Here is a 17,572-nt window from a genome sequence, read left to right on the forward strand (position 1 = left end):
TTTATGACCACTCTGGTTTTACATCTCTTCTCCCAATTGTTTACCTTTTAAATTCTCAAATATGTTTCCTTTAGGCTGCTTGTTTTCTTAGGCTCAAAAATCTCCTAACTTCCTTTCTTCCATTGTTTCCTGGGACACTTTAATAGGGTCTAAATATATCTGTATCCTGGTGACTATTCGTTTTGTATTTCTGCAAGTATTACCTATTTTAACCCAAGCTTTGGACATCTGCGTATGCTCTGAAAATCATAGTCCTTAGACACTTTATGTTTGGTATTAAATAACACATATTTATCTGACATCATTATTTGTTAAGTACTTTAGTGACTGAGAGCTGTAGATGTATGCAAGGTTTAATTCTCTACAAGAGCCTGAAGGAGTGTAAAACAGAAATAAGACACAGAGAAATGAAATGGGTGCTGTTCAATGCTATAAATATTATAAATCTGCTTCAAATGAATAGGAAAGGGGTTGATTTTTGTCCTTCAGCAATGAAGAAGTAAGAGTATTGTGGCTGGAGTGTGGGGACTGTGAGAAGTCACGTCAATCGCAGAGAGTTTTGTTGTACCTGGAAGAGTTTGTATTTCACATTGCCAGATATCGGGAGTGATGTGATTGAATATATTCTTTAGAAACAATGCTGACTGCTATCTGAAGGGTGATTGCTGTAGAATGAAAGTAGTGTAGTTTTGGGTTTTTACCTCTCCTGGTGGGGTGCCCGAGTGCCAGTACTCTAGCTCAGAGAGGTCAAAGTCCGGAATGAGTGGGGTCCAAAATCCACCCCTTTCCTCTAGGGTGTCATACGTTGCTGTGTGCTAGCCCGAGAGGGATAAAGGGAGTCTAGGACATAGAGAATCCACAGGGCTCCAGTCTGGCTGGGAATGCTAAAAGTGTTACAGTTCTTAGAAAGGGAGTAAAGAGGTTTGTGCAACCAGCGCTGGGCAGGTCCTGGGTCCCAAGGCCTTTGTGGCAGTGAAGCCAGAAGCCATCATTCTGATGTGAGCCTCTGTGAGCCATGGGGAGCCTGGCTAGGCAGGCAGGTCCAAGGTCCAACAATGAGTGCTTGTGGGAGGGGGACTTCTCCCAAATGCTACAGATCAGTAAAAATAGTCTCAGATGATCCTTGGTGAAATAGTTCGTGTGCTTTATTCCATGTGGACAGGGTCTATACGAACCTTGGGGAGTGGGATGGGACTTTGGGGGGAAATATGTTCTATTGGTTGAAGCTAAGATCCTGGTTGTCTTAGGATTTCCATTGCTGTGAACAGATAGCATGACCAAAGCAACTCTTATAAAGGACAACATTTAATTAGGTCTGGCTTACAGGTTCAGAGGTTCAGTCCATCATCATCAAGGTGAAAAGTATGGTAGCATCCAGGCAGGCAGGGTACCGGAGGAGCAGAGACTTCTACATCTTGATTGGAAGGCAGCCAGGAAAAAATTGTCTTGCAAGCTTCTAGGAGTACAGTCTCAAAACCCACTACCTCAGTGAAACACTTCCTCCTACGAGGCTGCACCTTCTAGCAGTGCTACTCCCTATGGGCCAAGCATATTAAAACCACCACACTGGTGATGCTCTGTTTGCATGGGCAAGAATTCCAGGTGCTGTGCTATGAGACTGACTGCCCGTGATCATCCAGTTGGGGATTGTGGTTATTACCCCAAAGCAGGCATGGAGACAGAGAGAGAGAGAGAGAGAGAGAGAGAGAGAGAGAGAGAGAGAGAGAGAGAGACTACTCCTGCCATCTTAAACTCTGAAATTTCTGGGGTTTAAGCATGCTCCACTTCACCAGTCCCATGCCCATTCCTCTGGTGGCAAGGTCCATGTGCCCTACAGAGTATAGAAACAAATTCTGGAGGAGGCTGCTCAAACATCTAGACAGATGTTGGTTTTCTAGGCCTATGTATGAAAGTATGAGACATGGGAAAGTTTATGATACGTTTTGTAAATACTATAATGTTAGATTGGACTTGACATATGAATGAGAGTTTAATTACTGAATTTATAATATTGACTCTAGTTATTCAGACAAAAAGGGCAGGAGAAATAGAAGGACTGGGCCACTAGATAGTTAAACAAGGAGGTTGAACAGACATTTGAATAAAAGATATCTGAGCTGGAAATGCAAGTTTGATAATTATTAATATACTAACAGTATCTAAAAGTATGAAAATGGTTGTGATCATTAGGGCAAGTGGGTAGCCAGGACTTGAGATTTTCTAACTTCTGGTGGTCTTGTAAAGGATGAATTAAGGAAGGAATCTGGGAAGAGATAACTGTTAAGGCTCAGTGCACAGAGAAGAAAACAGTAAAGAAAAGGTGCAGAGAACCAGGGCGTATACTACAAACATCTCCTATGTTTTCATAGCTTATGGTTCAGAATACCTTTAGGAGTTTTCTCCAGTGCTGGAAGTTTAATTGTGTTCTAGGTTCTGGGCACTGCTGCACTGTGGAGGAAGAGTCATCATTCACAGACCCTACATCTATCAAACAGAATCAAATTGGTTGTCTGGAAGCATTTTTACTTAAACTTCTAATTAGTATGTAAAATTTAGGATTTCTCCAAGTGAATTAATCAATCATTAATTAATCAATTAATCACATTAAGTCATCTTTATCTCCTAAATGGCAGTAATCAAACAAAAGAGGACAAGCTGAAATCACAAAAGCTCAGTTGTCTGACTTCAGGAAAAGATGGTGTGTGGGAGCACAGACGTCAGAGTTAGTGAGGATGGGTGACAGGAGGACAAGGTAGTCCTCAAGCTGTTGCCTGTCCTGTAGAACAGGCTAGCTCAGGCTCTTCTTACCTGTGGCCCAGTTTTACTTGGGAGGATGTGATTCTACAAAGAAAATACACACATGCACGGACAAATTTCTGCTTGATTCTTTATAATCAGAATTTACAACCTTAATATTTAGTGGAATAATTTTGGTGACACCGTTATATTTGTTTGTTTTAGTCATGGCAAACACTTCATGATCTTATGACGTGCTAGTCACAGTCCTAAGAGATATTACAGATGTTATGTTACCTAAGGTGTAATAATCTCATAGGCAGATTTATCCCTTGTGTGACTAAGAAAAGAGTCATACAGGGTTTTATCCTGAGGCATAAAATGATACGTGGCTTTCCAAAGATTATTTTATGGTGTGTGTGTGTGCGCGCGCACGTGTGTGTGTCGCATTGTGTCTCCCTGGAGCTGGAGTTATTCACCCAGAGTGAATGCTGACCCAGATGTCTTCTTAATTGAAATAGATATAAAATTATATGTTACTTCTTCTTTGTAATGTAAAATTTTATTAGCAATGCTCTTAATAATAATAGGCAAAAATCCGTGCCCCATATCTATGTAAAGCTGGGGACTGGGGTGTTCAGTGGCAACACAATGCTTAGCATATGTGAAGTCCTCGGTTTGATGTGTACCATTGTAAACAAACAAGTAAATCAGGCGGGGTGTGAACAAGAGGTAAAGATACAAACTATTATATGAAGCTTTGTTGCAATAACTTTAATCTGTTCCTTTCATTTGTAATAGAGTAAAAATTATGATTTAATAAGAAGGTAGAATAAAGATATATATAGATAGGACAAAGTCCTCAGATGCCCTAACTTTCCTAGAACCAGACCTTTTGATCTAAGTACTTCAACATAGGTTTGCTTATGCTTTTGGAGGATTAAGTCACAACTAAAGCTTTGTAGTTCGTTTTTTCTTGTAAAAATGAAGGCACTTAAAAAAATAAAAAAAAAATGAAGGCACTTACTGCTGTGCCATGCCATGATAGTCTTGTGGCTGCAGTGGGGATGTGTAGCACAAGAAGCACAGGTAGGTAGTACAGGTGTTTGGTGCTTTTTCACAGCTCATGCTTTTGAGATTTTTTTTTTTCCTGGGAGTTGAACCATGTTTGAGACTTTGGCATTGGTAAGAGTGGAGGGCAAGCCCTCATTCACAGACTGTGCTTCTCATCAAATTGGAGCAAAGTGGACAGATAAACATATTTCAAATGCCACTTTATACTTTGTATGACACAAAAAATGATAGAAGAGAAATCAGGAGGGAAAGGAGGCAAAGACACTGAGGGGAATTAAAAACAAAGTTTGATTCTGATCTATCTTATTCAATGACAAGGAGCTACAGTCAGCTAAGTAAATCACATGGTTTGTCAAATTTGTTCTTTGTTTATATGACTTTCCCCAACTGCCTTATTTTTAACATAACTGCTCCATGATAACATCATACTTTAAACCCCTTTATTTTGCAAATTCCCCAATCTTGAGTCTTAAGTTGGCCAGTCTTGTATTTAATTCTTCTTCCACCTCTGTTTGATTAGTTTAGGTAACACTTTAAATATATTATTACTTAATGCTGATTACTTTGGGAACAAAAGTTAGGGAAATGTAGTTGGTGCCAAAGCTACATGTCAAGAGACTTTATACAGCCACTCTGGGTACAAGTGTGGATATTATGGGACTTCATTTAGTTTCAAATATCATGAGGACTGATGGCTCTTTAAGCAAATCAATACGGTTTTGTGTGTGGAGTGCTAGGATTGAACTCAGGACCTCAAATGCTAGTCAAATAGATTATATCCCTAGCTCTCAGTACTTTTTGAAAATATGGTTCATTTAGTAATTAATATGTCAGATATTGAACTTTTATAGAATAACTACATGAAGTATATTGCTAATGATGATACCGGAATTTTGCGGTGTCTTTGAGAATGATGTAGTCTTTCTGGGGAAGTAAGGGTCCCATATACTTGACTACTCAAACTGCCCCAGTCATTGACTTTTGTGTTCTTGTCTTGAGAATTCAGGGAGTACAGGCTCAGTTTTGGAGAGCCTATGATAAACTTATTAGGTGGGAGCTTAGGGAGGGAAAAGAGCTTTGGCATTCAAGTCAAATGGCATGGATATTTTAGCTACATGGTGGAGAGAAGAGTTTCAGAGAAAGAGTAAGAAGGTCCAGAATGCCTGAAAAGAGATACATAGACTCTGGCTGGAATCGGAGAAAAATACAGAAGAGAAAGAGAAGGAAAATGCATGCCTTTGTGAGTGGCAGGTAGACCCAACAGAGCCTTATGGAAGCTTGCAGTTACTGCGTTTTGGCTAGGAATACTGAGAGGGAAAGGGAAAGTACATTGTCTCTAAATTAAAGAGCTAATTGTTCTCTTTAGCTTGCTTAAGGCAAACCTGCCTCTTGAGGGACGGTTCCCTTGGACATAGGATTAGCAAACCCAACTAGATAAACTCTTTTTTTAAAATTGTTATTTTGTTTATTTACATTTCAAATGTTGTCCCCCTTCTAGGTTTCCCCTCCCAATACCCCCAATTCCACCCCCTCTCCCTGCCTCCATGGGTGTTCCCCCACCTACCCACCCACTCCTCCTGCCAGGGGGCAATGGTGTGATTCCACTCAGAGGCAGACTGCATTCTTTTGGCTAGGAGACAACAGGTTTTTCTTAATGCTACCTCTTCACTCTGAAGAGGTAATCTTTTTTCTATTTTTAAAATTTATTTATTTATTTATTTACATCCCAAATGCTGCCCCTCCGGGTCCCTCCTCCCAGGGTTCTTCACCTCTTAACCCCTACTCTTTGCATCTCCCTGGGAGTGTCCCTCTTCCCTGGTGCTAGAAGTCTCTATAGGATTAGGCACATCCTCTCCCATTGAGTCCAGACAAGGCAGTCCTCTGCTACTTACGGCCTGGGAGCAGACCAGCCCCTGTATGCTCTGTGAGCTTTCAGGGGTACCGGATAGTTGAGATTGTTGTTGTTCTTATGGGGTCGAGATCCCCTTCAACTCCTTCAGCCCTTCTCCTAACTCATCCATTGAGGTCCCCGATCTCAGTTCAATGGTTGGCTGTATCTGCATCTGTCTCAGCTTGTGGTAGGGACTCTCAGAGGACATCCATGCTAGGCTCCTGTTCGCAAGCACAACATGGCATTGATAATTAGTGTCAGGGTTTGGTGCCTGCCCCTGGGATGGATTCCAGGTTTGGGCTGGTTGCTGGATGGCCTTCCCTTCAGTCTGTGCTCCACTCTTGTCCCCTTATTTCTTTTGACAGGAACAATTCTGGGTCAAATATTTGAAGGTAGTTGGTGACCCCATCTTTCTACTGGGGGCCCTGCTATCTATTGAAGGTGGTTTCTTCAGGTTCTGTCTCTTCACTGTTGAATATTTCAGGTAAGGTCACCCCCATTGAGTCCTGGAAGCCTCTCAGATCTCATGTCTCTGGGACTTTCTAGAAATTTCCACCAGCTCCCACCCCCAGCGGTTGTATATTCCCATTCATTTCTCCTGGCCCTCTAGACTTCTCCTCTCTCCCATATCCTCTTCCTGTTTTCCCTCACCCCTCCTTTTCCACTCCCTCCTTCTGCCTCCCATGATTATTTTGTTACCTGTTCTAAGTGTGAAATATCCACACTTGGGCCTTCCTTCTCGTTAAGTTTCCTACAGTCTGTGAGTTGTATCATGGGTATTCTGAACTTTTTTGCTAATATCTACTCATTAGTAAGTATACACCGTGCATGTCCTGAGTTACCTCACTCAAGATGCTATTTTCTAGTTCCATCCATTTGCCTGCAAAATTCATAATTTTCTCATTTTTAATAACTGAATAGGATTCCATTGTGCAAATGAACCACATTTTCTGTTTCCATTCTTTGGTTAAGGGACATCTGGGTTGCTTCCAGTTTCTGACTCTTACAAATAAGCTGCTATGAACATAACCCAAAAGATACTCCACCATATCATAAGGACATGTCCTCCACTGTGTCCATTGGAAAGTTTATCTTAAAATCCTTTAGGAGCCAGATCAGAGACCAGAGATCACAAACACTTTTGATGTTAGTGACCTCCAGCTAGGACAGGACCAAGAACATTTTTGTCTCACGGCTAAGGACACGGATTGAGCTTCTTGTCCTAAACTGCCTGTCCCATTTCTATCTACTGTCCTGGTCAGTATATATTTATCATTAATGCTGATAGTTAATTTTAACACATTAACACACTAATGTTTATTTAATGATAGTAATACATTCAGTATTTTGTGTTCTGAATGCATTAAGATGCATCTAGCTCAGCACAGTGAACGATACAAGAAACAGCCACTGAAATAATGAAGATGATGGGTCATGGACCATGCTCTTAGGAAATTAAGATTGGGGACTGGAGAGATGGCTCAGTGGTTAGGAGCACTGACTTCTCTTCCAAAGGTCCTGAGTTCAACTCCCAGCAACCAAATGGTGACTCACGACCATGTAATGGGATCTGATACCCTCTTCTGGTGTGTCTGAAGACAGCTATAGTATATTCACATACATAAAAAGAATAAATAGATCTTTAAAAAGGAAATTAATATTGGAGTGGGGCAGCCTTTTTATCACTGGCCACTGTAAGCCGTTGTGGGTTCTCTATTAGGATTAACCAGGAAGGGCCCATTGGAGGAGATTTGGGACCTGAAAGGCTTTCATTCTTCAAAGAGGAAGCCCATGTTCTATTAGCTAGTGGTCTTGTATTTGGAGAGTACTTGGGAGATTGACATTTCAAAAGGTGATATGTAAACGTTTAAATAAATTTGGGAAAAAAAGCAGCTACCAGCACACATGGGCTATTGAGCCACTTTAGTGCTGCATTTCCTGATATAACAGATGAAGATGAAAATCAAGGCAGTCTATCGAAACAAAGTCTTCAGACGTTTATGATGTAAAACAGTGGTGCTCTTTTTAATGTGAAAATTAAGTATTCTCTTGAATAAATGAATTAAATTTCCAACCTTACTACATTTCGCATTAATTATAATCTAACAATTAAGTGGACACACGTTCCCTTTTAACTTGTTGAATATGTAAATCACTGGGACACAAAGAGTTTTTCCCTCACTGCACAGGATTGTATTGTCACCACCACGGTGGCTTTCTCTGGTTTTTCAAAAAATCCTTTCACTTTTTCTTTTAAAGTTACTGAATATGTTCTGCAATGCTTGTCACACATTAATGTCAATGAATCTAAGCTATGTTTAAGTTATCTGCTGGCATCTAGTAATTATCCAGAACCATGAAATGCACGACAGTATCTTCTGATGTGTAAAATTTCAATCCTGAAGAGAATTCCTCAATTTAAAACACATCTTCAAACAGTTTTAATTTAAACTTTTCTGTATAAAAATTACAGATACTTTTTAAAATTAGAGTTCATATTTGATCAAGAGTTCACTGAGTTGCTGTCTCCAAACATAGAAAAAATCATTAGAGGAAATAGCACGTATATTGCCAGGTCAAGTTTCAAGTCATTTTTAAAAACCCTCTGATTTTCTAAGCAAAAATTTTCATTGTATTAGAACACCAACCAGCAACCAGGTTCTGTATAAATAGTGATCAATTGTATTCATTAGAAGTGGTTACTCAGACCAAATTACCTTACATGGAATTTGTTTGACATTTTTAGAAAATTCACTGCCCTTGTATAATGGGAGAATATTAAAATAACTCTATTCTGTCTTGAGAACATTTTAGCTAAATGCTATTTCAATCCCGCACTGGAACAACACTAAAACAAATATTCCAACACGAGAGTCCTGTTGGCATCAGACCCAAAGCGTGTGAATTCTGATACGTTTCCATTGCCTGTACACTAGGAATTCTATGTTTTAAATGATATCCTGCCAGCTTTTTCACAATCCATTAATTCCTGGATCAGCATCAGAAGGAATGTCAGAGCAGAGTGAAATTCTTGTAAGACACAGATGTCAGGATCAAAAGTCAGACGCATTCTCCAAGCAGCAGGGAAGCAAGCTTGTTAGACTTTAATCGGAACAATTAGTATCCACCATGTGACAGTCTTCGGTGCCCTCACTTATGTGTCTATGAAGTTCCGGCATGGTGGAAAGACAGACTTCTAAGTTTGATGGGAAATTTCATAAGCTTTTGGTCTCATTATTTTTAGCCGCGATTCTTAAGTTTTGTTGATAGCCTCCAAATGCCCTTAAATGGTCAACGGTTGATGCACTTAGATACAGTAGGGTCCATCTTGCTATGGAGACAAGAGTTTCATCTTCTGTGAATGGATGTAATGCAGAATGACTGGCTTTATGGATGTTGGTGGTCGTTAGTACTCAGGAGGCTTTCCTAGCACATTACACCCCGAGAGTGAAAGCTTTTACGATGTGCTCCAGCAGAGGTTCGATAAATGTGAATCATTGATGAAGGAAAAGTACTTAAAGTTATGGTGGCGTTTTAGTGAAGAATTTCTTTGAAATCAGCTATTATATTTCTTCTTATGCTGTCACTAAACCAAAATACCATCGTTACAGTAATAATTAAAAAAAATCAACCAGTTGTTTTCTGTACATGTTGTCAATAAACTAACTTAATTATTTCTCCCAGTAATGCTACTTGAGTTTTCCCCCCACTTTTGGTGTAGTCTGTAATGATAATTTCTTCATCCAGGCGTAAGTGTCGGGGTAACCTGGAGTAACCTATAGAAAGGTCTAAGTCCGTCGTTGGCTGTCCGTCTCTGGTTATGGGGAATGACACTAAGGTGTGAACTGTAACAGCTGAGATTCAGTCACCAAGGCTGTTTCTATCGTACGACAGTACCAGTTCATGCTCGGAAGGAGAGTGTCATTATACTTAGCTCGTGATAACTACTTTTTTAATAGGCAAAAGCCATGGGTAAGTGTATGGAGGACAGAGCAGAGAACATAGAGAGGGACCCGGAGTGGCACAGCAGAGACAGGAGCACAAGGCCAGGAAGTGGGAGGCCTGCTGGAGGCAGAGGTGTAGCCTTTTCTCTGCATGCAACCCAATAGTACTATATTTGCTATAGCCTTGAGGTGACAGTTTCTTAATATTATTAAAATGTTAAAGAGAACACCTTTGAAATTTAGTCCAATTGAATTTAATAGTTGGGATAATGTATAGCAAGTGGTGCCTGATGTTGGACATTTTATGTTTGTTATCTCAGCCCATTCCATCTATGAAGTTGCAAACTTTGTCCTCTGACAAGTGTCCTTCCAGCAACTCCTGTGACACTTGTGGTTTTATTTGCTTACTCCTTCTTTTTTTTTAAACTTTCATTATATGTATTCATTGTATGTGATGTCATGTTACAGCGAGACGCTTTCGCACGTGTATGTATACATTGTACAAACACACTTATATAGGATACAAACACACTTATACATTGTACAAACAGACTCATATACTGTATAAACACACATATATCGTACAAGCACACTTACGTATTGTACAAACATTTCCCTTCTCTTCACTTCTTTCCCTTCCTTGCTCATGTTAGTCCCCTCTGTCTCCCAAGACAGTTTTGCCTCCAATGCGATAGCAGCTATGCATACAAGAGTTTCATGTCTCTGTAAAACTCAAAGAACTGCAAATAGGAAGAAACAGGGCATACATTCTACTAGCTCCAGTTGCATCCACTATCACACAAGTAATGACAGCTGAAAACAAATCCATTTCCATCTCGTCTTTGTAGACACCCACTTTGGTTCCATACTTAGCTGTTGGGATGCACTGCAGCGAACACCAGTGCTGGCTGAGAGCACGGTCGGGCAGATGCTTGGGCTTGGTACAGCTAGCTTGTTTAGTAGAATTAGTTTTAGGTTGTCTTATTTTAGTGTGTGTGTGTGTGTGTGTGTGTGTGTGTGTGTGTGTGTGTGTGTGTGTGTGTTAGAATCCATACCTATTTCAGTAGTGGCTGGATTTGTTTAAGAGTCCCATGGCATCTTTAACAACGTCTGTTGTTATTTAGTCTCTCAATGACTGCCATTCTTACTGATGTGAGATGAAATTTGTAGTTTTGATTTACATTTTTTCTTTTGAAAATGGTTTGTTCTGTTAGTCTACTTGTTGAGTGATTGTTTGTTTTGTTGTTAATTTTTTGGTGTTCTAAGAACCATCTTTCTGGTCAGTTGTGTACTAACAACTTTTTTCCTCTTTCTGTAAGCTGATTCCTCACCCAACTACCAATTTCCTGTGCCATGCAAAAACACTCTAATCTCATTTGTTGGCTGTAACATTATTTCATTAGTGACTAGCATCCTACTTAGAAAGTCCTTGCCTATACCTAAATTCTGACATGTCTCATAGTACAAAGTTCCATTGCCTACCCAAAAGTTGCCTTCAAGACAAATTCAAAGATCACGCCTTCCAATTAAAGTTGTCAGACTTTGGATCTGCCTTGGATAATATTACATTTAAGTGACAATGTATCGTGAGCAATGCTTAGCTCCATGGCAACCCTTATCTGTGTGCTTAAGGGATATGAGCATATTATTGAACAGCTTCCTGAAGTATGGAGAAAGGTCTTGTCAGTTTTCATTTTGATGATGTCGACAGAATAGATCACGGCTGTATACTTTGTGGAATAATTTCACATACACCATGTCAGCTAGTCCTCCTTGTATCAATTAGTAGACATGATGGGATCAGCTCAATGTCATTAGTAAGTATTGGAGGGTCACTTCAGCATTAAATGCTGTGACCAGCACTGAACTTTATACTCTTTCCACTTCATTGACTTTGGAAAAACTTTTGAAATACTCAAGACATATCTTAGAGGAAGCAGGTTTGTTTTATGTACCCTGAGATATAATAATATATTTGATTTCTGCTCATGCGTCTTGAAACATAGTTTCTAAACCTTGTAATATCCCCAATAATAGAAGTGACAGGAATTTCTTACATGTTTGAACTTAGCGCTGAGGTCTTCCTGTGAGGGTTTCTAGGATTTTATTATTCTGGAGTGAAGGTGTCTCACGTATGCCATGGAGATACCTTATAGCTGTGCTTCCTAGAGGGGGTTGGACCAGCAAGGCCAAGGCATGTCGGGAAGTTCAGACTTATATCTTTAAATGAAATGTCTACCCTAACCCCTAGATGTTATATTCTGCTTCTCCTCTAGCAGTGCCTGAGCACTGGGAATACCATCTCAGGGAGGACAAAGTGAAATCTGGGACTGGGTGGGGTCCATAATCCCTGTTTCCTTTTGGGGCATTGGAGCACTGCTGTACCCAAGACTGGAAGAAGAGAGCAGGGCCTGGATGAGCAGGATCCCCTCATCCAGGGATGAGTGAGTGGTTGGGAGTGAGTGCCAGCAGGGAGGGAAAAGAGAGGCCTTCAGGAGTCTTAGTGTTGCAGCTTTTTTAGGTGTAGGCTTTTCCCATAGTGATCTCTAATGAAGCAGCTCTCTGAGATGATCTTTGCTTGATCATAGCGTCTCATTGGGGGTGGATTTGAATGCATACACGTTATTAGTGGTGAACCAGAGATTTATAAATTTGGGGAAGGGTGTGAGAGTATCCAGGAAGAGAAGGTCATTGAATGAATTTTTCAATCAGCTGAATGCTAACTGCTATGTGGTGTTCTGTCTCTATAAAATGGTCAAAAAAAAAAAAAAGCACAAATCTGAGTAAAATTGATTTAACACATATGCTAGCCAAACCAGCTACATTTTAAATCAAGTTTAAAAGTTTATAATATTTGTTGTTAAATATTTCTCCTGGAAAGTTTTTATATTTTATTTTCATCTTTCTCTCTTAAATGTAGTGAATGTGTTTGAATGTTCCCAAAATGTTTGAATGTTTTGGGAACACACAAATATGAAAATAATCTTGAGACTGTCTGTGGTGACAGGAGATCTTTCCATCTCTGTGATTCAGAAAGCTGATGAATAGAGGAACTCACAGTTAGTAGCTGGAAGTGAGGAGTAATATAGACTCAGAGCTTTCTAAACTGGCATGGCACAGAAAAAAATCACATACTGAGGAGTAAAAGTTTTCAATCCATTAAAGGTATCCATGAAAATTTAACGTGCTGTTCAAAACAAGAGATACTCATATTTCAAAGCATGCTTAAATGGACCATTAACTAATGCACTTTAATAATTTAATTACGTCCTACCTACAACAACTTGGGTAGGTTGTTATATATTTATATGTGTGTGTCTATTTTGTTCATGTGTACTAATGTACACGTGTGTGTGTGCATGCATGTATACATAGAAGACATAGGGCAACTTTGGTTTTATGTATTTGCATGAGTGCATGTGTATCTGTGTGTGTTCAGATACATGTGTGTGGGGGTGCATGTGCACATGGAGGCCATAGGACAACTTTGGGTATCATGCTTAGAAACAGCTGTATACTTCCTTTGAGACTCTCTTCACTGTCCCGGATCTTAGCCATTAGGTTAGATTATCAAGCTGACAAACCAGGGGTCCATCTATGTCTACCTCTTTTGTGATCAATTACAAGCTTGTGTCACCAAATTGGGCATTTTTATAAATATTCTGGGAGGTGGATCATACAAACTCATGCTTGTGACACAAGCACAGAGCTATCCTCTAGCCCTTGGTTGGATTACTCTTCCTTCTTTTCAAGTTACTATCTTTTAGCTGTCTAAAAAAGAATGTGTGTGTGTGTGTGTGTGTGTGTGTGTGTGTGTGTGTGTGTGTGTGTGTATTAAAAGAATGAGATATTCTATGGAGTTAACTACTGCGATTTCATAGTTTAGGTAAATTCAGTGATACTTATTGAAAACTAAGGGCGTTCCAAGATTCTAGGTAAGCCTGTTCAGCTAAATTAAATTATTTATTTTCTGTGTATTTATTTCCATGACACATTGTCCAGCCTAAGTGGGTGCCTGAGGGCAAATTGAAAACCATTTGATGTATGCAAGTCAAAGATAGAATAATATTAAATTTAATGAAATGAAGGATATAACAATATAACTGTCAGACAGCTTGAAATTCATTTATGGGTATGAAAGGAATCTTGTTTTACACAATCGTATGAAAATGAGAAACTTCTGTTTGATAAAATGTAGCATAAATAATGGGCCTAATTGTACTATACCTCCATTAGTGAGTCCAGGGTGAAAGAATGCCGTAGACTGCTTTCTCAGTTTTTACTCCCTTAAAATTCTTCCTTACTTTATTACTTTTGTATCTGTCTTTGTAATGCAAATCCACATTCTGTAGTTTATTATAAAAACAAAAGATTTTTACCAATATAAAATCATACTGTAATAGCAGTGTGGTTTCGTCCAAGTAAACAGTTTACTCTTGATCCACATGGTCAGTGGGCGCATGTTCTTCTCTTTGAGGGCTGAGTGGTGTGATAATTATATCCAAGTTTCCCTTTTGTCCCCACAGACGCATGCTTTTAGAAGTTCATCATTTTCTGGCATCTTATTGTTATTAGAATGTATGATTGAGAAAGGCCTTCATTATAACCCCATTTTATGCTTTTTATACAAAGTCAGGAGGTAGACAGTTTAACGATGAAATTTATTGTCCACACAGACTCATAATTTAATAGTAAATGACACTTATAAGAAACCTGTAGTTCTTTCAAAATCGAACATAACTTTATATAATTTGAGTGATCCTAGAATTTTTAGACGGAAGGTAATAATTTTTTTCTAAAGACAATAGGTAAGACAAGTCTGGTTGATAAAAGGTATCATCTTGAATTTGAAGTTTAGATAATAGAAAATATATAATTTAAAATTTTACTAAGAAATATAATACAAATCAATAATTGAAGTACATTTGTATCCCTCAGATACTTTGTACCCATTTTATGATGGAAATCTGTCAGTCTGATGGCCAGGTTTCCTTATTCACTTATTTTCTCTTCTATCAGTTTCTCTTTATTAATGTTATATAAACTGAAATATGACAAATGAATTTCTCACAGAAGAGTAAGTCTTTTGAGAGATTATGAGCCTTCCAACAATATCTATCTAGAGTGATTAATTAGATCAATTGAAATGTCTATAAGCTTAATTCTTTAGGCTACAATCTGACAATGGTGCACACAGGGAATATATTTAGTGAAACAAAAGTTTCCCTAAGACAATCTTTAATTTAAAATAAGTCGCTTCCTGGTTGCTGCCGCTGCAGAGAGCCCCTGGGCAGCACCCCACGAGCGAACCTGAGCCTCGGGACCACAGGTAAGACCAAATTTTCTGCTGCAAGAAAGCTGCCTGGTGAGCTTGGGACACACGGAAGCAGAATTTCTCTAGGACCGGGCACGTTCTGTGTTTACCAGAAGTCCCACACCCGCGGATCCCGGCCCGCAGCAGCTCTCTGCTCCCAGACCCGGTGAGAGAGAGACCCAACCGCCTGGTCAGGTGGGCACTCCTGAGGCTGCAGAGCGGAAGAGACCACCAACACTGCTCACCCCTGCCCACATCCCTGGCCCAAGAGGAAACTGTATAAGGCCTCTGGGCTCCCGTGGGGGAGGGCCCAGGAGCAGCAGGACCCCGCCGGAACCTGAGGGAAACAGACCTGATAAACAGTTCTCTGCACCCAAATCCCGTGGGAGGGAGAGCTAAACCTTCAGAGAGGCAGACAAGCCTGGGAAACCAGAAGAGACTGCTCCCTGCACACACATCTCGGACACCAGAGGAAAAAGCCAAAGACCATCTGGAACCCTGGTGCACTGAAGCTCCCGGAAGGGGCGGCACAGGTCTTCCTGGTTGCTGCCGCTGCAGAGAGCCCCTGGGCAGCACCCCACGAGCAAACCTGAGCCTCAGGACCACAGGTAAGACCAAATTTTCTGCTGCAAGAAAGCTGCCTGGTGAACTCAAGACACAGGCCCACAGGAACAGCTGAAGACCTGTAGAGAGGAAAAACTACACGCCCGAAAGCAGAACACTCTGTCCCCATAACTGACTGAAAGAGAGGAAAACAGGTCTACAGCACTCCTGACACACAGGCTTATAGGACAGTCTAGCCACTGTCAGAAATAGCAGAACAAAGTAACACTAGAGATAATCTGATGGCGAGAGGCAAGCGCAGGAACCCAAGCAACAGAAACCAAGACTACATGCCATCATCGGAGCCCAATTCTCCCACCAAAACAAACATGGAATATCCAAACACACCAGAAAAGCAAGATCTAGTTTCAAAATCATATTTGATCATGATGCTGGAGGACTTCAAGAAAGACATGAACACACTTAGGGAAGCACAGGAAAACATTAATAAACAAGTAAAAGCCTACAGAGAGGAATCGCAAAAATCCCTGAAAGAATTCCAGGAAAACACAATCAAACAGTTGAAGGAATTAAAAATGGAAATAGAAGCAATCAAGAAAGAACACATGGAAACAACCCTGGATATAGAAAACCAAAAGAAGAGACAAGGAGCTGTAGATACAAGCTTCACCAACAGAATACAAGAGATGGAAGAGAGAATCTCAGGAGCAGAAGATTCCATAGAAATCATTGACTCAACTGTCAAAGATAATGTAAAGCGGAAAAAGCTACTGGTCCAAAACATACAGGAAATCCAGGACTCAATGAGAAGATCAAACCTAAGGATAATAGGTATAGAAGAGAGTGAAGACTCCCAGCTCAAAGGACCAGTAAATATCTTCAACAAAATCATAGAAGAAAACTTCCCTAACCTAAAAAAAGAGATACCCATAGACATACAAGAAACCTACAGAACTCCAAATAGATTGGACCAGAAAAGAAACACCTCCCGTCACATAATTGTCAAAACACCAAACGCACAAAATAAAGAAAGAATATTAAAAGCAGTAAGGGAAAAAGGTCAAGTAACATATAAAGGGAGACCTATCAGAATCACACCAGACTTCTCGCCAGAAACTATGAAGGCCAGAAGATCCTGGACTGATGTCATACAGACCCTAAGAGAACACAAATGCCAGCCCAGGTTACTGTATCCAGCAAAACTCTCAATTAACATTGATGGAGAAACCAAGATATTCCATGACAAAACCAAATTTACACAATATCTTTCTACAAATCCAGCACTACAAAGGATAATAAATGGTAAAGCCCAACATAAGGAGGCAAGCTATACCCTAGAAGAAGCAAGAAACTAATCGTCTTGGCAACAAAACAAAGAGAATGAAAGCACACAAACATAACCTCACATCCAAATATGAATATAACGGGAAGCAATAATCACTATTCCTTAATATCCCTCAATATCAATGGCCTCAACTCCCCAATAAAAAGACATAGATTAACAAACTGGATACGCAACGAGGACCCTGCATTCTGCTGCCTACAGGAAACACAACTCAGAGACAAAGACAGACACTACCTCAGAGTGAAAGGCTGGAAAACAACTTTCCAAGCAAATGGTCAGAAGAAGCAAGCTGGAGTAGCCATTCTAATATCAAATAAAATCAATTTCCAACTAAAAGTCATCAAAAAAGATAAGGAAGGACACTTCATATTCATCAAAGGAAAAATCAACCAAGATGAACTCTCAATCCTAAATATCTATGCCCCAAATACAAGGGCACCTACATACGTAAAAGAAACCTTACTAAAGCTCAAAACACACATTGCACCTCACACAATAATAGTGGGAGATTTCAACACCCCACTCTCATCAATGGACAGATCATGGAAACAGAAATTAAACAGTGATGTCGACAGACTAAGAGAAGTCATGAGCCAAATGGACTTAACGGATATTTATAGAACATTCTATCCTAAAGCAAAAGGATATACCTTCTTCTCAGCTCCTCATGGTACTTTCTCCAAAATTGACCATATAATTGGTCA

At 39.9% G+C, this 17,572-nt stretch overlaps 1 pseudogene across 1 annotated transcript in view; it reads left to right on the plus strand.

Annotated features, from left to right (window-relative positions):
• The window catches only part of Dcdc1-ps1 (doublecortin domain containing 1, pseudogene 1), a 410,625-nt pseudogene that overhangs the window by 103,078 nt on the left and 289,975 nt on the right, over positions 1–17,572 (plus strand). The window lies entirely within an intron of this gene.

This window comes from Rattus norvegicus, chromosome 3, assembly GCF_036323735.1.
Source record: "Rattus norvegicus strain BN/NHsdMcwi chromosome 3, GRCr8, whole genome shotgun sequence".
Taxonomy (NCBI): domain Eukaryota; kingdom Metazoa; phylum Chordata; class Mammalia; order Rodentia; family Muridae; genus Rattus; species Rattus norvegicus.